General features: G+C 35.9%; 1 pseudogene; it reads left to right on the top strand.

The window, feature by feature from the left end:
* Positions 1–22,446, top strand: part of LOC114897942 — a 36,048-nt pseudogene extending 13,602 nt beyond the window's left edge.
* The last annotated feature ends 457 nt before the right edge of the window (positions 22,447–22,903 follow it).

Here is a 22,903-nt window from a genome sequence, read left to right as displayed (position 1 = left end):
GTGTATACTTCTTTGTGTGATTTTCTCTGTATAGCTTTGCTTTCACCATTTGTCCTAGGGTTCTGCCTGTCTGGGTTTTTTTGTTTGTTTTTTCTTTTTTAGTATAGTTTCTAGTGCTTGTTATCATTGGTGGATTTGTTTTTTGGTTTGGTTGCTCTCTTCTTTCTTTCTGTTTTTTTTTCTTTTTTTTATTATTTTAAAATGTTTTTATTTTCTATAATTATTTTTTATTTTAATAACTTTAATTTAATTTTATTTTCTTCTTTTCTCCATTACTTCTGAGCCGTGTGGCTGACAGAGTCTTGGTGCTCTGGCCAGGTGTCAGGCCTGTGCCTCTGAGGTTGGAGAACCAAGTTCAGGACATTGGTCCACCAGAGACATCCCAGCTCCATGTAATATCAAACAGTAAAAGCTCTCCCAGAGATCTCCATCTCAATGCTAAGACCCAGCTCCATTCAACGACCAGCAAGCTACAGTGCTGGACACCCTATGACAAACAACTAGCAAGACAGGAACACAACACAACCCATTAGCAGAGAGGCTGCCTAAAATCATAATAAGGTCACAGACACCCCAAAACACAAGACAGGATGCAGACCTGCCCACCAGAAAGACAAGACGCAGCCTCATCAACCAGAACACAGACACCAGTTCCCTCCCCCAGGAAGCCACACAACCCACTGAAACAACCTTAGCCACTGGGGGCAGACACCAAAAACAACAGGAACTATGAACCTGCAGCCTGTGAAAAGGAGACCTCAAACACAGTAAATTAAACGAAAGAGAAGACACAGAAACACACAGCAGATGAAGGAGCAAGGTAAAAACCCACCAGACCAAACAAATGAGTAGGAAATACACAGGCTACCTGAAAAAGAATTCAGAGTAATGATATTAAAGATGATCAAATCTTGGAAATGGAATGGAGAAAATACAAGAAAAGTTTAAAAATGACCTAGAAGAACTAAAGACCAAACGAACAATGATGAACAACACAATAAATGAAATTAAAAACTCTCTAGAAGGAATCAATAGCAGAATAACTGAGGCAGAAGAATGGATAAGTGACCTGGAAGATAAAATAGTGGAAATTTTAATGCAGAGCAGAATAAAGAAAAAAGAATGAAAAGAATTGAGGACAGTCACAGAGACCTCTCGGACAACACTAAACACACTAACATTCGAATTATAGGGGTCCCAGAAGAAGAAGAGAAAAAGAAAGGGACTGAGAAAATATTTCAAGAGATTATACTTGAAAACTTCCCTAATATGGGAAAAGAAATAGTTAATCAAGTCCAGGAAACACAGAGAGTCCCATACAGGATAAATCTAAGGAGAAACACACCAAGACACATATTAATCAAACTATCAAAAATTAAATACAAAGAACAAATATGAAAAGCAGCAAGGGAAAAACAACAAATAACACATAAAGAAATCCCCATAAGGTTAACAGCTGATCTTTCAGCAGAAACTCTGCAAGCCAGAAGGGAGTGGCAGGACATATTTAAAGTGATGAAGGAGAAATCGTACAACCAAGATTACTCTACCCAGCAAGGATCTCGTTCAGATTTGACGGAGAAATTAAAAGCTTTACAGACAAGCAAAAGCTAAGAGAATTCAGCACCACCAAACCAGCTTTACAACAAATCCTAAAGGAACTTCTCTAGCCAGGAAACACAAGAGAAGGAAAAGACCTACAATAACAAACCCAAAACAATTAAGAAAATGGTAATAGGAACATACATAATAATTACCTTAAATATAAATGGATTAAATGCTGCAACCAAAAGACATAGACAGGCTGAATGGATACAAAAACAACACCCATATATATGCTGTCTACAAGAGACCCACTTCAGACCTAGGGACACATACAGACTGAAAGTGAGGAGATAGAAAAAGATATTCCATGCAAACCGAAATCAAAAGAAAGCTGGAGTAGCAGTTCTCATATCAGACAAAATAGACTTTAAAACAAAGAATACTACAAGAGACAAAGAAGGGCACTACATAATGATCAAGGGATCAATCCAAGAAAAGGTATAACAATTGTAAATATTTATGCACTCAACATAGGAGCACCTCAATACATAAGGCAAATGATAACAACCATAAGAGGGGAAATCGACAGTAACACAATCATAGGAGAGGGCTTTAACACCCCACTTTCACCAATGGACAGATCATCCAAAATGAAAATAAATAAGGAAACACAAGCTTTACATGATACATTAAACAGGACGGACTAAACTGATATTTATAGGACATTCCATCCAAAAACAACAGAACACACTTTCTTCTCAAGTGCTCATGGAACATTCTCCAGCATAGATCATATCTTGGGTCACAAATCAAGCCTTGGTAAAGTTAAGAAAATTGAAATCTTATCAAGTATCTTTTCTGACCACACACTATGAGGCTAGATATCAATTATAAGAAAAAATCGGTAAAAAATACAAACACATGGAGGCTAAACAATACACTACTTAATAACCAAGAGATCACTGAAGAAATCAAAGAGGAAATCAAAAAATACCTTGAAACAAATGACAATGAAAACACAACGACCCAAGACCTATGGGATACAGCAAAAGCAGTTCTAAGAGAGAAGTTTATAGCAATACAATCCTACCTCAAGAAACAAGAAACATCTCAAATAAACAACCTAACCTTACACCTAAAGCAGTTAGAGAAAGGAGAAGAAAAAAAAGCCCAAATTTAGCAGAAGAAAAGAAATCATAAAGATCAGATCAGAAATAAAAGAAAAAGAAATGAAGGAAACAATAGCAAAGATCAACAAAACTAAAAGCTGGTTCTTTGAGAAAATAGACAGAATTGATAAACCATCAGCCAGACTCATTAAGAAAAAAAAGGGAGAAGACTCAAATCAATAGAATTAGAAGTGAAAAAGGAGAAGTAACAACTGACACTGCAGAAATACAAAGGATCATGAGAGATTACTACAAGCAACTGTATGCCAACAAAATGGACAAACTGGAAGACATGGACAAATTCTTACAAAAGCACAACCTTCCGAGACTGACCCAGGAAGAAATAGAAAATGTAAACAGACCAGTCACAAGCACTGAAATTGAGACTGTGATTAAAACTCTTCCAACAAACAAAAGCCCAGGACCAGATGGCTTCACAGGAGAATTCTATCAAACATTTAGAGAACAGCTAACACCTATCCTTCTCAAACTCTTCCAAAATATAGCAGAGGGAGGAACACTCCCAAACTCATTCTACGAGGCCACCATCACCCTGATACCAAAACCAGACAAAGATGTCACAGAGAAAGAAAACTACAGGCCAATATCACTGATGAAAAGAGATGCAAGAATCCTCAACAAAATACTAGCAAACAGAATCCAACAGCACATGAAACGAATCATACATCATGATCAGTTGGGGTTTATCCAAGGAATGCAAGGATTCTTCAATATACTCAAGTCAATCAACGTGATACACCATATTAACAAATTGAAGGATAAAAACCATATGATCATCTCAATAGATGCAGAAAAAGCTTTCAACAAAACTCAATATGAATTTATGATAAAAACCCTCCAGAAAGTAGGCATAGAGAGAATTTTCCTCAACATAATAAAGGCCATGTATGAAAAACCCACAGCCAACATCATTCTCAATGGTGAAAAACTGAAACCATTTCTAAGATCAGGAACAAGACGCGGTTGCCCACTCTCACCACTATTATTCAACATAGTTTTGGAAGTTTTAGCCACAGCAATCAGAGAAGAAAAAGAAATAAAAGGAATCCAAATTGGGAAAGAATAAGTAAAGCTGTCACTGTTTGCAGATGACATGATACTATATATAGAGAATCTTAAAGACACTAACAGAAAATTACTAGAGCTAATCAATGAATTTGGTAAAGTAGCAGGATACAAAATTAATGCACAGAATTCTCTTGCATTCCTATTCATTAATGATGAAAAATCTGAAAGAGAAATTAAGGAAACACTCCCATTTACCATTGCAACAAAAAGAATAAAATACCTAGGAATAAACCTACCTAACGAGACAAAAGACCTGCACGCAGAAAACTATAAGACACTGAGGGAAGAAATTAAAGATGATATAAACAGATGGAGAGATATACCATATTCTTGGATTGGAAGAATCAACGTTGTGGAAATGACTATACTACCCAAAGCAATCTACAGATTCAATGCAATCCCTATCAAACTACCAATGGCATTTTTCACAGAACTAGAACCAAAAATTTCACAAGTTGTATGGAAACAAAAAAGGCCCTGAATAGCCAAAGCAATCTTGAGAAAGAAAAATGGAGCTGGAGGAATCAGGCTCCCTGTCTTCAGACTATACTACAAAGCTACAGTAATCAAGACAGTATGGTACTGGCACAAAAACAGAAATATAGATCAATGGAGCAGGTTAGAAAGCCCAGAGATAAACCCACACACATATGGTCACCTTATTTTTGATAAAGGAGGCAAGAATATAAAATATAGAAAAGACAGCCTCTTCAATAAGTGGTGCTGGGAAAACTGGACAGCTACATGTAAAAGAATGAAATTAGAACACTCCCTAACACCATACACAAAAATAAACTCAAAACGGATTAAAGACCTAAATGTAAGGGCAGACGCTGTAAAATTCTTAGAGGAAAACATAGGCAGAACACTCTGTGACATAAATCACAGCAAGATCCTTTTTGACCCACCTCCTAGAGAAATGGAAATAAAAACAAAAATAAACAAATGGGACCTAATGAAACTTAAAAGCTTTTGCACAGCAAAGGAAACCATAAACAAGATGAGAAGACAACCCTCAAAATGAGAGAAGATATTTGCAAATGAAGCAAATGACAAAGGATTAATCTCCTCATTTTACAAGCAGCTCATGCAGCTCAATATCAAAAAAACAAACAATGTAATCTAAAAATGTGCAGAAGACCGAAATAGACATTTCTCCAAAGAAGACATACCGATTGCCAACAAACACATGAAAGGATGTTCCACATCACTAATCATTAGAGAATTGCAAATCAAAACTGCAATGAGATATCACCTCACACCAGTCAGAATGGCCATCATCAATTTATGTACAAACAATAAATGCTGGAGACGGTGTGGAGAAAAGGGAACCCACTTGCACTGTTGGTGAGAATGTAAATTGATACAGCCAATATGGAGAAGAGTATGGAGGTTCCTTAAAAAACTAAAAATAGAACATAAACTTTTTTAAGAACTTGGGATTCATGTAATTTGTTCATATAAAAAATTTAATATCATTTTGTTACCTAACGCATTTTCTCTTCTTTTATATAATCACTTATAAATGAGCATAAATTCCTCTGTTCTGAATTAGTGTTAACTATGGTTCAATTACTGTGATTGTGATTTTATGTACGTCATCAAATGTTTTTTCTTACACAAGTCGTTCATATATTAGGGAGCCAGAGATACATATTTGGTGGTAAATTTTGTATGTAAAAGCAAAATTACAAAGAAACAGATGAAATTAAATTATAGGATAAATATAGTTGATAATCAGCTTTTAATAATTAGCTAATTCCTATGGTAATATTTGTGTGTTTTCTATTGCTAATAATGTCATTCAGGTAAGGAAGAATTATAAAACAAGTAGCTGGACCAACAAAGAGAACACAAAGAAAGCTATTAGGCATGCACTGTGTTATTTGTGGTTAGTTCCTTGAGGACAATGCCAGATCCTTGATTTAGACTGAGATGAGAAGCAGATCTTAAAAGATTTCTGTCATTTTAATGATGTTTGAATATCATGTTTCTGTATACTTAGTAATTTGTCTGTGCAGTCTTGTCTTTTTAAAAATCTTTATGAGTATTTTAATAAAAGCTTGGGAGAAAGGTAAAGAAAAAAAAAAACACCTGAAAATAGAACTACCATATGACCCAGCAATCCCACTACTGGGCATATACCCTGCAAAAACCATAACTCAAGAAGAGTCATGTACCACAATGTTCATTGCAGGTCTATTTACAATAGTCAGGACATGGAAGCAACCTAAGTGTCCATCGACAGATGAATGGATAAAGAAGATGTGGCACATATATACAATGGAATATGACTCAGCCATAAAAAGAAACGAAACTGAGTTATTTGTAATGAGGTGTATGGACCTAGAGACTGTCATACAGAGTGAAGTAAGTCAGAAAGAGAAAAACAAATACCGTATGCTAACACATTTATACAGAATCTAAAAAAAAAAAAAAAGGTTATGAAGAACCTAGGGGCAGGACAGGAATAAAGATGCAGACGTAGAGAATGGACTTGAGGACATGCGGCGGGAGAAGAGTAAGCTGGGACGAAGTTAGAGAGTGGCAGGGACTCATATAAACTACCAAATGTAAAATAGCTAGCTAGTGGGAAGCAGCCACATAGCACAGGGAGGTCAGCTCCATGCTTCGTGACCACCTAGAGGGGTGGGATAGGGCGGGTGGGAGGGAGATGCAAGAGGGAGGAGATATGGGGATATATGTAAATGTATAGCTGATTCACTATGTTATAAACAGAAACTAACACAGCATTGTAAAGCAATTATACTCCAATAAAGATGCTAAAAAAAGAAAAGTAAGGTGCCAAATTATTTTTATTCCTGATATATATCACTGGAAAAAAAAAACTCACCTTAATTCATGGGGTAAGTACCTAGTATTTCTCCTTTCCCCCTCCAACTCCCATCTTCCTAGCTGGCCCTTATTTGTCAACAGAATTGGATGGAAAAGGAAAAGATTATATATGCATTTGGTGTGCATATAAGATGAATTCTACCCATTTTCTATTAATGCTCCTATAAAACCACCCAGCCTTCTATATTGGGGTCAACAGAAACGTTTCATTTACCATTTAAGACCACTTAAGACATGCAAAAAAAAAATAGAAGAATATTAAGGGGATAATTTTCTCCTGCTCTTAGATGCTAAGACAAACCTGAGGCATTTATGAAAAATAAATACTGATGTGAAGCAGGGTCATTTATTTTTAAAGCACTGTGCTGCTGATTTGGTAATAATGACCTATTATCCCTGTCAGAGTAATAGACTATTCCTGGAACTTCATTTCTGGTGTGTGAGCAACTGACATAGTAGAGATGATTATACTGTCTAATAAATGTGTATAATCATTGAAGACACTGGTTGACAATACTATCATTAAATTGTCACCAGCTTGGCAAAGAGACAAACACCTCTACCACATCAACCTATCAGAGATGTTTATAACTGCAAAAACATCCAAGCACAATATTAATGTTAATAACTGAACTCTCATACACACACACACACACACACACACACACACACACACACACACACACACCCCTAAAATTCCAGCCACTAGGACCAAAGTGTGGCCAGGGATGAGTTGGAAAGAAGTGATACCTGGTCCTTGAGTCAGGAGTCCTGGGCTCTAAGCTCATCTCTCTGAGCCTCAGTTTCTTTCATTTTTAAAATAGAGATCATGTCTGTCCTGTGCATCTCACAATATTATTATCAGTAACAAAATTGTAAAAGATACAAAATACCAGGTAATAATAATATATTATTATGTATCTATATAACATTATGGTACAAGTTGCTCTTGGTATATTTAAGATTTTACATTGGTTTACTTTTTAAAAAAATTGTGGTGAAATACATATAACATTTATCATAACCATTTTAAATTGTACAGGTCAGTAGTATTAAATATGCACATTACTGTACAACCTTTATCAGCATCCATTTGCATAACTCTTTTCATTTTGCATCACTGAAACTCTGTACCCGTTAAACAATAACGTCTTATTCCTCTCCTCCCTCCAGCCCCTGGCAACGACCATCCTATCTTCTGTCTCTATGAATTTGACTACTTTAGATATATAAGTGGAATCATACAGTATTTATCCTTTTGTGTCTGGCTTATTACAGTTTGCATAATGTCCTCAAGGTTCATTCATGTTGCAACATATGTCATAGTTTCCTTCATTTTTAGCTTAATAATATTTCATTGTATCTATAAATCGTTTTTGGTTATCCATTTATGGGTTGATGAATACCTGGGTTCCTTCTACCTTCTGGCTATTGTGAATAATGCCATAATTTATATGAATAGGAAAATAGGAATATATTCTATTTATGAATATGAATATATATCTTCAAGACCCTGCTCTCAATTATTTTGGTTATATACCCAGAAGTGGAATTGCTGGATCACATGGTAATTCTATGGTTAATTTTTGAGGAACTCCCATACTGTTTCTCACAGTGGCTGCACCATTTTACATTTCCACCAACAGTGCACAAGGGTTCTACTTTCTCCACATTATCAACAAGGCTTATTTTCTGTTTTTTTTTTCTGTTTTTTAGATAGCAGCCATCCTAATAGGTATAAGGTGGTATACATTGGTTTATTTTTAATACAATGAAGGACAAGAACCATTGTCTAATATTATCATGAAAGTTTTCACATTTGGAATGACATTTTATTTTATTTTTATTGAAGTATACTTGATTTACAATGTTGTGTTAGTTTCAGATGTACAGCTAAGTGATTCAGTTATACATACATATATATCTATTTTGTTTTTCAGATTTTTCTCCCTTACAGATTATTACAAATATTGGAATGACATATTTTTTAACCATAAATTAGATTTGCCAAATATGTTTACAACTATAGTACAGAGTAATTTAGGAGCTCCTCTAACACCTGTCTGTGTATATATATATATATAAACAGGTATTTACATATATAGTTTTAATGGAAATTTGCCCCCCAGAAATTATTTATATGTTAATTATATATGTAACTCATACATATATAAATAGTGATACCTAAGAAGTTTTATAATTTATATATGTATATATAAATTACAAACCTTCTTAGTTTTATATATGTATAAAACTTAGTTATATATAACTTCTTAGTTACATATATATATATTTTTTATAAAAAATAAGCTTCTTAGTTACAAAACTTCTGAGATATATCAACCAGTCAATCTAGAGAATAAGAATCACTGGAAAGCTGAAAAACATGTCGGTGCTCAAGCCTCGTCTCCAGAGATTCTCATTTAGTTGGTCTTGATCAGGCCCAGATGTCAGTATTTTGATGATTCTAGTGAGCAGCCCATGTGGTGAACCACTGCTGCCCTGTATCCATTCCACTGCAATTTTAAATCTGTTACTCTCTTACTTTTCAAACTGTGGATTTGGGTCATCATCACCATCAGCAGTATCATCACCTGAGAGCTTAGAAACTGAGAATCTCGGGCTCCACCCCAGACCTACTGAATCAGAATCTGCATTATAACAAGACCCCCAGGTAAGGCATATACACATTAGTCTGAGAAGGGCTCATCAGTGGAGATGGAGAGAAGTTGTTTACCACCAACCACACACTATTTCTTTTCAAATCCTTGCACTGTAATATGCTTTTGAATAAAACCTATTTATAAGAAATACAAGCTGCTAAGACATGTGCCCCATACTCTGCTTATAAAGTTTAATATTGGACTAAAGTAAAAGACTAGATTTTTTTGTAGGCAGATTTTGTATTGTTTGATTTGGTCTGTTGTTTCAGCCATATGAGAATTTTTTGAATTCTAATTTTTTAACCCAGCATTCTTTCATTGATCACCAAGCTGCAGATATTAGCATAAAAGTCATTAGTGAAAATGTTGAACATTTTAGGGCTGAGGGATCAACCTCTGATTTATTCCTCCTGGAAAACTTCCTCTGAATTTATAATATTTCTTAACTAGCATTGTTTGTATTATTCAACAAGTTAAAAATCCTCTTACCTAATACAACCAGCCCACAGTTCTTTCATAAGGATATCTTGAATTCTTGGTCATACTGAAGTCCCAATACTCTGTCTATAAAATTCCTCTGATTTCCAGTATATAGCCCTTTAGAAAAAGCAAGATGCATTTAGATTGATATGGCTTTATTCTTACTGAACCTACACTATTCCTAGAGATCACTGTTTACTTTGGAAACTCTTTAAAACTATCTTTAATTTAATTAGTCCTAGTTTTATTGACTATTTACTTATTCACAACATTTATTCTTTACAATTTCTTAAAGATTTCTGATGTCATTTCAACTATTTAGTCTATAAAAATAATAATGATAAAATGAATAGCTACTGTACATCGAGCATTTATTATGTGCCAGGTGCTGTGTTAAAGTGGCTTACATTTAATTGTCACACTAGCCCTATGAGGTATATACCATTATCCCGATTTTACAGGTGAAGAAACTGAAATTTAAATCTGTTAAGTAACTTGCTAGGAAAACAAAGTGGACTCTAGGTCTGACTTCGAAGCCTGTTTTCCTAATCAACATACTATATTACCTTCCCTTGGAATGCAGTGGTTCAGATGTGGAGTCTTGAATAAACTGGGGCTCCAATTCCTTCTTATCAACACTCATTAACACCCTTTCCAGTCAAGGCTGATGAGCAGTCTTCTTACCCAGAAAAAATATTTAAAGGTAGTACAACAAGAGTTGAGAGGTTCTGCTTCCTCATTGCTGTTACATGCCAACCTATCATCATTATTTTCAAGCCAGGGGCCGTTCCCTTCTCAGAATTCTTCCCACTCTGAATTTCTTATTTTCCTTACTATTTTTGTCTGGTTCCAATATTAGTCTTCCTCCAAGACTTGAGATACTCCAAATCTTGGGTACGTGTCATCCCATTCAACTTTCATCCATGCTCATCAGAAAGCTTATTGTCCAATCTAATTGATCTCATTGGATTCCTCCAGTTTTTCTTCCTTGGTGGAACCAATGCAATAGTCAGAATCAAATTGTGCACTTAATCATTTTCATTGTTTGCCTTACTTCTGATGCACTCACTATCATGACATCAGTTAGCAAACTTTCCCATGGGGGCTGTAAGAACTAGTACACTTCTCAGAGACAGCCAGGCTTGCACTCACAGTCAGCCCATTCTCTGACTGCATTTGGCAGTAGAACTTTGCCTGGTGTTGTATGTGATATGTTCTTCCTCTAGCAAAACCTTCCTGCATTCTAAGGAATCTGCTGGGGTAGTGCACTTAGAATATCAAGAAAACAATAAATATGCCATGACTCTGTCATACAGAAAACTTTCTTGACTGTCAGCCATAGAGCTTCTGATGTGGAGAAGGGCTGTAGAGTAGCTGTTAACAGCTCACACTTGGAGTGCATAAAATCTACCGTGAGTCAGCTGTAGGCGATGTGGAGATGGTGCCATTTCTCAAGCTTTAATTTCCTCCATTGAAAATAGGGATGGTAAGAATGGGATAATACATTAATGCAAATGTTCCTTAATGTGATGTAAGTGTGCCTTAGCACAGTGGCTGTTAAACTTCAACTCCTTGGCCCCCAGCGAGATTTTGATCAGCTGCCCCAAACTCCTTCCCAGCCTACACTATCAGCCCAAGGGTGTAGCTGAAGCTTGTGACCCCAGTGAAAACACTTAACCACTTTCTAAAGGCTTTGTGAACATTCTCATCCTCCAAGTGGTTTACTCTTGTTTAATTTTGAATACAGAACAGGGGCCCAATTGATTAAAAGACATTGTGTGTAGTTGTGAATATTTTTTTAGAAAATAGTTTTGGGTTTTAAAAACCTGGGAGAGGGAAATTAGCTCACTGGTTTCTTCCCATACTTAGGAACCCTCACTAACACTCCATTTCTCAAAAGTCCTGAAAATAAACAGGAGCAAAGTGAGCTTCTGCTGCAGGGCCTCCCTGTTTTGGATTACAGGCATGGGAAAGTCATTTCGATTCAATTAAAATGACATCCTGTGGTTCTGTGCCATGAGGCAAAAAGTGGTTCATTAGATTCTATTGCTGCTGTAAAAAATGATCACGAATTTAGTGGCTTAAAACAATACAGATTTATTAGTTACAGTTCTGGAGATCAGAGGTCAAAAAAAAAAAAAAACCACACAAAAAACCCAGTCTCACTGGGCTACTGGGCTAAAATCAAGGTTACTTGATTTTAAAAACCAGGGCTGCATTCCCTCTGGAGGTTCTAGGGGAGAATCCATATCCTTGCCTTTTCCAGCTTCTAGAGGCCACCTGCATTCCTTGACTTGTGACCCCTTTCTCCATCATAGAAGCTACACTGTGGTATCTTCAAATCTGTCTCCCTCTCTCTTTCTCTGTCTGAGCTCTGCTTCCACCGTCACATCTCCTCTGACTCTGACTCTCCTGCCTCCCTCTTGCATTTATACGGACACTTGTAAATGGAAGTGGGCTTTCACTTTCAGAATGGGCTCACCCAGGTAATCCAGGATAATCTGTCCATCTCAAGATCCCTAACTTCACATCTGCAAAGTCCCTTTTGCCATGTTACTGACATATTCACAGATGTGGGGGATTAAAATGTGGACATCTGTGAGGGCCTTATTTTGTCTACCACAGGTGTGGATTATACATTCTTTCCTCAAGCATGGGGCCCAGATATTAGCAGTACTGGTTTATATTTTACAGTCAATACTTCAAATGGGACAAGGTGGCATTCAGAGAAGCCAAAGTTAATCAAATAAAAAGCAGGTATCAGCATGCACTTTATCACATCACCAAGAGAATCAAAACAGTATGATAGTAAATTTGACTTCTTGTCATGTTGAATTCTTCTTTCAGTGCTATTTTATCAGAAAGAGGCACTATTGTTTAAATGTAATTTATATAGTGCCTTCCCCAGAGTGATGAACGGAATATTCCTCAGTATCCTCAGAGAATTAGGCTCTCTATCTCTCTTTATCCCAGCTCAGCCACTCCAGCAATATGCAACAATATAACATCTGTGTGCAAGAAATAAATCAGACTCACTAAATTTAAGGATGTTCACTTACAGAAATTCCTTTTGGAGTTTCTTTTTTTCTCATTTGAAAATGCTCTTCTTTGGGTATTATAAAGCCATTGACCCATATTAGATCAATTAGGTCAATTAGCCTTTATGTAGTAATTACCAGTCAGATGGTTTTGAATAATTCCCTTTTAATAAAGACGTGCCTTGAAAAGAGATTATCAACTTAAATTCCTGCCACATAGTAGCATTAAAAAAACATGCATTTAGTAATTCTTTCTGCAATGTGGTTTGGGTGTAGCAATGAAACTGGGTAGAAAAAGCTTAAGGACTTTACCTTGATGAGTTGATTATTCACATTCACACACTGTTAAAAGCCACGTGGGTATTTTCCATTCAGAGAAGCTGTTGGTAGCCCTGAATGCTGAGCCTAATTCAGAGCAACTCCCTCTCTTTTTCTAACCCGTCAATAGGAATTCCCATATTTTTAGACTCACACTGGCCCCAGCACCTAAACTGGGACTCCCACTTGCTGACAGGACTATCTGAATATTTTTGCTCTCTGCTTCTCTCCTTCAACAACATCCCCATATTTTATCCTAATATTGACAATTGCTGCCGCTCCATGCGTATTTGCTAGGTTCCAGACATTTCACATTTGTTATTCCTAATTGTTACTGTGAGTTAAGTCACTACACAGATGTTTGTTGAAATATTTGCTCTAGGTACTGGAGATAGTCAAGTGGATATCCTATGTCCATGTAACAGTTGAGGAAACTGAGATAGAGGACCTTAGAGAGGAGCCTACCTTCCCGCAGCATGGGGCTTTGCAGGAAACCCAGCGTCTGACTGGCTCCAGCTTGGCTCCGTGCACCCCACCAGGCTACCCCCATTGCGGGAGGGGGTACTAGAATTGCTGTCTCCTTTGAAAGCTATGTTAGAAAACTCACCGGACTGTTTGGGACATAAGGTTACTAATGAAGTCAGAACCTTCAAGAAAAGTTTAAAGGCACTTTAGGAATCAGGTTCAAAAATAGAAAACTCACAATTACTTAGAACAAAGGTGCCACCCCTAGTAATTAAAGGGTTTAATTTTTTTTTCTAAATTTCAGAATTCTGATACATATACAAGTGCAAAAAAGTTGAGGTACTACTTAATCGAATACATACAAATGGCATGAGTGATAGTTCTAGGTGCACCCCTTGCTGTTTTCTCTTGTTGTAGTTCACTCAATTCCTGATGTTTAGATCAGAAGTCAGTGCTAAATTGTCTGTTGCACCCTGACATTAACATGTTGTGTAGTCTTTGATCTTCCACAGAACAGAAAGGACTCTGTGCGCAAATTTACTCTATTGCTAAGATCTGGACATTTCGGTGACCTGGAATATGGAGATAACTTTGTTTCTGTTGGTTTGTTTTACAAAAGTTTTACGTTCCTACAAGAATCAGAAAGTTTCATATTGGGAATGTAAAAATGGAGTTTCTGGAGGGCAATTTGACAACAATTTGTTTCAATAATTTAAAAGGCAAATAGATAAAGATGTATGCTTAAGAATGCTCATTGTAATACTAGTTATTAAAAAAACTGGAAACGATCTAAATATATATCAGTAGGGTAATCATTAAATGTTATGCACATCCATGCTTGTACTACATGAAAAATTATTATGTATAACATTTATATTGTATTGCTAAATGAAGAAGAAAATAAAGATTAAAAAACAGATTATAATCCCACTTTAAAGTGTGTGTGTATCTGGATGACTGTATTCCAAAATACGCAAACTGTGATTATCATCAAGCGGTGGGATTGAGGGTGATTTTAACGTCTTTGTACATTTCTGTATCATCTGAAATTTTATTCTTTTATCCACATTTCCCATTTAGATCACCCAAACCACCCCCCACTGACAACAATTCTAATGCATTTGATGTAAATCTTTTTAGTTTGCATATATTTCTACAAAATATATTTTCTTGTTTTTTGTTCAGATATTTTAAATTTACTTAGTTTCATATTCTATTCCTTAACATTTTTCACCTAGTACTGTTTGTTTAGGCCTCTGTTGTTTGTGTACTAGTCTATTGCTGAACTATTTTTGTAGTATAGGCACTGTAAATATGCATATGCTACTTTCATAATCAGAAAAAAATCCAGCAAAGCTCTTTTTATTATGAAGAAAGAAAAAAGAAAGATAATTATTTCTTCTAACATAAGAGCATAAATTGCTTTACATAATTTTGTAAATGAAATATCCAACTGGAGAAATATTTACTACACTGAAGATTCTATTTTTCTAAACACCCCTACTTTAGAAAAGTGTTTGGACATATGGAACTCTTTTCTGTAAGTATAGAAAATTCAAAGAGAAAAGCGAATATTTCTTTCTATGAAGACTCTAAAATGATTTATTTTAGGAGGCAAAAATTTCAAAAGACAAAGTTATTTTGAAAGTGAAAAGTAGTGAAATGAACTTATTACAGTGTTCTCACTATATATTAAAAATGAAATTAAAATCATTTAAAATAAAAGAAATATGACATTGTAACACAAACAGAAATTGAGGAATATGCCAGAAGGATAGGACATGGTTGATGGACAGCACAGGAAAATGAAAAGACAATCAGAGGAAGTAATAAAGCCTATTGGGAAAAACTTGAAATTTATATATTGAAAGTTCATAATTTTTAACATAAAAATCTAATAATAACTGATAATCCCTTTCTTTTCTTTAAATTTTAATTTAAGGATAAAAATAGAACTTTAAGAATAACTTTATTCAATCATATTTTTATAAGATAGATATCAAATACTCTCAGCAAGACTGTGTTTAACTTTCAAACTCTTCTTCAAAACAATATATTCCTAGATAAGAGATGTGGAAAAAAGTCACATATAACTATTTATTATGGGGGAAAGTGGCAAGATGAGAGTCATATTTCAAGCAGATGTTACTTAAGTCCTTCAATCCTGGAAAAGGTCACAAAGAACTGGGTTTCTTCTCTTTTTTTTTAAAGTTAGTTTTCACTGGCAGCAGAGAGAAGCTTTATGACATACCACTAGCAGACAAAACCAAGCTGCCTTTACGAAAAGAATTTTGTTGAACACAGGGTCTTTTTTTTTCTCTCTCTCTCTCTCCAAAATATTGGGTTTCAAAATGAAGTCACTGACCTAGGAAAGACAAACAAATAGTCTCCAGGGATCAGGAGGCAGGACAAAAAGCAGGTTAAAGTACAGAAGTTTAAGTGTGAGAAACAAGAAACAAAATAATGACCTGAGGGCTCAGGGCCAGTTGGGAAGAAGAGATGTCTACTAATGTTGACAGGTGACCTGCAAAGGGGAACAGCCCAGCACAATGACCAGATTCTCCAGGGAGGAGGTCACAGCAGTCTTGCTTCTCTGGAAACTAGAGTTAAACTGGCCACTGAGAATGTAGGAGGTGTCTTGGCTAAGAGCCCTCTTGAATTTGCCTTAAATTCTCTAACACAGAAACTCTAAAGATTAGGAAAAACATGGATTTTGATGATTTTATGCGGCTATAAAGATTAGTCAGTGTTTCACTCATTTCTAAGCAGAATGGCATAATGTTTACACAAAGGATTCTTGGGTTGCACAAAGTTCAAGCTTTTTGACCTCTTGCAATTTATTTAACTTCCTCATGTATAAAATATATACATAACAAGAGAATTTACCTCATAGGACTATTGTAAGGATTAAGCTAAATATGCCATCCATGTACTATGTGCCCAATGGCCTTATGCAGGAAGTAAAAAAAGGAAGTATGTTTAACATTTGAGCATCCACCTGAGATTCAGATCTGAATTTTTATAGCAATTGAGATTAGTGTTTTGTAATGTTTTTGATAGATCATATTGAATCTGAAGAAGACATTGTTTGTTACTAATAATATTAAGAAATGAGACATTGCACAAATCTATCACTATTAATAATATAGTGGGTACAAACCTCGGTCCATTAGCTCAAGGATGCAAGAAATGTTAAGTTTTAATTTTTCTTTCAAGCCCCCCTTCCACTAGATGTTGGAAAAACAATCACAGTCAACTCAAGTTTTCCCTCCCCTTACATTGGAATTGCATCCATGTTCCAGGGGGCTGTTACCTGTTGTCAGTTGTCACCCTCTCTCTACGCTACTATCTGGTAAGGTGTACATCCTGGTCCTGATGTACAAAGTTTATGTCCGTGTCCTCCTTGTGTTGGACATCAGCTTCTGTGACTGTTGGGAGAGTGGAAAAATGAATGGGGCACTAAAAGGCCCTACTCCATCCCCTTCTAGCCTCTGGCTCATAGAAAATGCTTCTGCTGTGCCCCATGCTATCCTGGGGCACAAAGGGACTCTGTGAGCTTATCTCAGTCCCCCTTTCCAACTCTAACACACCACACTGCCATTGCTACTCTACTGCTCCCAAACCATCGACTGTGGGGTCTTATCACCTTCTCAGAAGAAGTAGGAAAAGTGACATTCTTTCTGCTCTTGAATCTCCAAAATTATGCAGAGATGAGTGTTCTATTATTCCCTAAACCTTACCACACCCTACTTCAGATGAATCCAGGAGAAAGCTGGGCACAGGTCCTTTTTCAGGTACCTAGCATCTTTACTTTTCCTCTGACTTCTCTCCTTCTCTACAAGTCTAGAGAGTCTTCAGTCTTGGGGACAGGGAGAAAGGTTTTGACTCATCAGGTATTTTTCCAATTCTTTCATCTCAAGTCTGGATCTTGACTTTTGAAATTAAAAAAATCAAGTATTTGACATCTCCTTGAGGAATATCTACTTCATAGTCTAGTTGCTTCAATGAGGGGGCAACAGCAAACAAAATCAACCAACCAAACAAACACGATAGTTCAATACACCAGAATACACTGAAGTAGGGAGGGATGTATGTTTTATCATTTTCATCTAAACTTACATTTTAAATACTCTCCATAATGAATTAAAAAGTCTCCCAACTAAAATATTTGTCTTTGGTTAAAAATATGGGTTACCTTATATACTATTAAGTATCTGATTTTATAATTTCCTTTATAATTATTAATTACATAAATTTTATGCATATAATGATTCTAACACTAGTCTGCCAGATGAGGGTGCTTCTTTTCTTTACTCTCTCCTTGCTTTTTTTCTCCTTCTTTAACCTGTTTGTCAATGTTCCTCAGTGATCTCGTTACTCTCCGAATTTATTCCATCCTTGAGCTTCACATTTTTTATTTATAATTTGCTATCCAAAAAAATGTGTAGCTTTCCTTTTTGTAAAATTTGACTATGTCTGCATATTACCTCCTTAAGAAGTCCAGACACTATAAATCTTATGTAGAGTCTAGAAAAGCCTTGAAGTCAGAGATATTTGATAATAATATTTGATGGTGATGATGTTTATTTTTAAAAAAAACTTGATAACGTTAAAGGTCATATATTTTTGTTGAATTTTGATCCCTGTTACCTGGATCATCTATGAGCCCTTTGAAACATGACGTGGTCATATTTATCTTTCTAGGACTTTCATGATACAATAGATAGTATAGCAATTGTTTAATCACTACATTGAATGAAAGAACAATAAGATATTTGCCTTTTTTTTTAAACATCTTTATTGGGGTATAATTGCTTTACAATGGTGTGTTAGTTTCTGCTTTATAACAAAGTGAATCAGTTATACATATACATATGTTCCCATATCTCTTCCCTCTTGCGTCTCCCTCCCTCCCACCCTCCCTATCCCACCCCTCCAGGCGGTCACAAAGCACCGAGCCGATATCCCTGTGTCATGCGGCTGCTTCCCACTAGCTATCTACCTTACGTTTGTTAGTGTGTACATGTCCATGACTCTCTCTCGCCCTGTCACAGCTCACCCTTCCCCCTCCCCATATCCTCAAGTCTGTTCTCCAGTAGGTCTGTGTCTTTGTTCCTGTCTTACCCCTAGGTTCTTCATGACATTTTTTTTTCTTCTTAAATTCCATATATATGTGTTAGCATACAGTATTTGTCTTTCTCTTTCTGACTTACTTCACTCTGTATGACAGACTCTAGGTCTAGCCACCTCATTACAAATAGCTCAATTTCGTTTCTTTTTATGGCTGAGTAATATTCCATTGTATATATGTGCCACATCTTCTTTATCCATTCATTCGATGATGGGCACTTAGGTTGTTTCCATCTCCGGGCTATTGTAAATAGAGCTGCAATGAACATTTTGGTACATGACTCTTTTCGAATTTTGGTTTTCTCAGGGTATATGCCTAGTAGTGGGATTGCTGGGTCATATGGTAGTTCTATTTGTAGTTTTTTAAGGAACCTCCATACTGTTCTCCATAGTGGCTGAACCAATTCACATTCCCACCAGCAGTGCAAGAGTGTTCCCTTTTCTCCACACCCTCTCCAGCATTTATTGTTTCTAGATTTTTTGATGATGGCCATTCTGACTGGTGTGAGATGATATCTCATTGTAGTTTTGATTTGCATTTCTCTAATGATTAATGATGTTGAGCATTCTTTGATGTGTTTGTTGGCAGTCTGTATATCTTCTTTGGAGAAATGTCTATTTAGGTCTTCTGCCCATTTTTGGATTGGGTTGTTTGTTTTTTTGTTATTGAGCTGCATGAGCTGCTTGTAAATTTTGGAGATTAATCCTTCGTCAGTTGCTTAATTTGCAAATATTTTCTCCCATTCTGAGGGCTGTCTTTTGGTCTTGTTTATGGTTTCCTTTGCTGTGCAAAAGCTTTGAAGTTTCATTGGGTCTCATTTGTTTATTTTTGTTTTTATTTCCATTACTCTAGGAGGTGGGTCAGAAAGGATCTTGCTCTGATTTATGTCATAGAGTGTTTTGCCTATGTTTTCCTCTAAGAGTTTGATAGCTTCTGGTCTTACATTTAGGTCTTTAATCCATTTTGAGCTTATTTTTGTGTATGGTGTTAGGGAGTGATCTAATCTCATACTTTTACATGTATCTGTCCATTTTTCCCAGCACCACTTATTGAAGAGGCTGCCCTTTCTCCACTGTACATTCCTGCCACCTTTATCAAAGATAAGGTGTCCATATGTGCGTGGGCTTATCTCTGGGCTTTCTCTCCTGTTCCATTGATCTATATTTCTGTTTTTGTGCCAGTACCATACTGTTTTGATTACTGTAGCTTTGTAGTATAGTCTGAAGTCAGGGAGCCTGATTCCTCCAGCTCCATTTTTCATTCTCAAGATTGCTTTGGCTATTTGGGGTCTTTTGTGTTTCCATACAAATTGCGAAATTTTTTGTTCTACTTCTGTGAAAAATGCCAGTGGTAGCTTGATAGGGATTGCATTGAATCTATAGATTGCTTTGGGTAGTAGAGTCATTTTCACAATGTTGATTCTTCCAATCCAAGGACATGGTATATCTCTCCATCTATTTGTATCATCTTTAATTTCTTTCATCAGTGTCTTATAATTTTCTGCATACAGGTCTTTTGTCTCCTTAGGTAGGTTTATTCCTAGATATTTTATTCTTTTTGTTGCAGTGGTAAATGGGAGTGTTTTCTTGATTTCACTTTCAGATTTTTCATCATTAGTATATAGGAATGCCAGAGATTTCTGTGCATTAATTTTGTATCCTGCTACTTTACCAAATTCATTGATTAGCTCTAGTAGTTTTCTGGTAGCATCTTTAGGATTCTCTATGTATAGTGTCATGTCATCTGCAAACAGTGACAGCTTTACTTCTTCTTTTCCGATTTGGATTCCTATTTCCTTTTCTTCTTTGATTGCTGTGGCTAAAACTTCCAAAACTATGTTGAATAATAGTGGTGAGAGTGGGCAACCTTGTCTTGTTCCTGATCTTAGTGGAAATGATTTCAGTTTTTCACCATTGAGGATGATGTTGGCTGTGGGCTTGTCATATATGGCCTTTATTATGTTGAGGAAAGTTCCCTCTATGCCTACTTTCTGCAGGGTTTTTATCATAAATGGGTGTTGAATTTTGTAAACAGTAATGCATAGCAAGAGCATTCTAATCTACATACACCATATACTACAATATATGTGTACAATATTTCAAAAATATAAGTGTAGCAACAACTATGAGTAAAATTGTGTTTGGAATTGAGTTATTATGGTTCATAGGTAGAGAAGAATTTCTTAATACATTTAAGGAAGAAGAGAGTGAAGTACGTTTTACATTTCTAATCAAAAGATTAAAAGTTTACCAAACAAACAAAAAACGTTTACAAAACTGAGCATGAGATATAACCCTTAATGTTAGAACTGAAGTAGGAAAAGTATGGAACCAACCTAGGCTCAGTTCTGGTTCTACCAATTATTAGCTGAGAAATTATGGGCAAGTAATTTAGTATTTGGGGGGGCTCAGTTTTCCCTGCTGCAAATCAAAATTTTGAGTTAGAATCTTTACATTTTTTTCATTGTACCATTGCACCATTCAATTATTTCCCTTATTTAAAAAATATATCAGATAAGAAAAGCTTAAAAACTATTTTTTAAAAATAAAACTCTTGTAGCAAATTAGTCATTAAAAAGGATTGTAGTAGTAGGCTTCAGAGCCTTTTCTGGCAGTGGTAGATTTGAAACACTTTAAAGGACAGGACCCCAGGAAGAAGAGAGTGTACTGGTGCAGGAGCCAAAAGATTTTTGGATCAGTTTTCCTTGATTTTTCTTTATTTAAAGATTGAAGTATTGGAGCCATCGGGATAAAGCTTCAGCACTCTCAATGTTTTCTTTCTGACATCACCATTAATAATCAACCTGCTGGAAGAGTTGTCTTTGAATTATTTTCTGATGTGGGCCCCCAAACATGGGAGAACATTTATTGTCTTTGTGCCAGTGAAAAGGGGACAGAGAAATCAACTCAGAAGCCATTATGTTTTAAGAATTGTCTTTTTCACAGGGTTGTCAAAAATTTTATGGTTTAAGGTGGTGACTTCAGTGAAGGAAATGGAGAAGGAGGGGAATCTATTAATGGAGGATATTTTGGACGAGAGTTTTGCTATTAAATACAAGAGAGAATTTCTCTTATCAATGACCAACAAAGAAAGCAAAGGATACAAACAGTTCACAGATCTTCCTAACAGTGAAACCAACTCCTCATTTAGATGGGCATCATGTTGTTTTGGGGAAAGTGATTTCTGGTCAAGAAGTTGTGAGAGAGAGAAAATCAGAAAACAGATGCAGCTAGCAAACCATTTGCTGAGGTGCATATATTCAGTTGCAGAGAGCTAATTCCCAAACTAAAACGAAGAAAAGGCATAAGTCATCATCACCATCCTCATCATCATCCCATGACTCAGAAGAGATTCTCAGTCCTCTTCTGATTCTGAAAGTGCTTCTGAAGAGAAATTTTTAAAAAGAAACATAGGAAAAATTCCTGAAAACACAAAAAAGGAAAAATGAAAGAAAAGTGCATCTAGTGAAATGAGGCTGAAAATCTTGAAGCACGACCCCAGTCTATTGTCCGTCTAGAAGATATCCTCCTATACTTGAAAACAGATTCCTAATCAGGAGCATGGGAAGACCAGAACCTCAGTGGAAACGGAAAACCAAAAATCAAATGGTCAAGAAAATGACCATGTACGTGACAAAAATAAAAAATTTGAATCAAGCTCTAGGACAAATGAAGACAAAAGTGGATCAGTGAGTTGTGCAAATCAATTTCCATTCTGTCTAAATTTTTAAGTTTGGAGACTTGCTGATGAATCTCCTTTATGTTGTTTTCATCTTTTCATTGTTTTTAGGTTTCTGACTTTTTTCTTTTTAATGTGGACTTAGTTGAATTGATATTTGATAATCTGTAACCTGGATAATTTGCCTTGCTAAAGTTGTAATAAACTTGAAATGAGAAAAAAGTATTGCAGTAAAATTAGCTTTAAAAAAAATTCTAAATGGTAAAAGGTTAAGTTTCCAAACATCAATTTGGAAAGTAAAAAAAAAAAAGGTGACTTTATCGTGTGTGTAGTTTTAAGACTTTTTTTTTGATGTGGACCACTTTCAAAGTTTTTATTGAATTTGTTACAATATCGCTACTGTTTTATTTTTGGTTTTTAGGCCACGAGGCATGTGGGATCTTAGCTCCCCAACCTGGGGTCAAACCCGTA

The sequence above is a fragment of the Monodon monoceros genome, unplaced genomic scaffold (assembly GCF_005190385.1).
Source record: "Monodon monoceros isolate NGI ecotype Baffin Bay Population unplaced genomic scaffold, NGI_Narwhal_1 Super_Scaffold_18, whole genome shotgun sequence".
Taxonomy (NCBI): domain Eukaryota; kingdom Metazoa; phylum Chordata; class Mammalia; order Artiodactyla; family Monodontidae; genus Monodon; species Monodon monoceros.
Note: the sequence above shows the minus strand (reverse complement) of the source record. Positions and strands in the feature narration are given on the sequence as shown.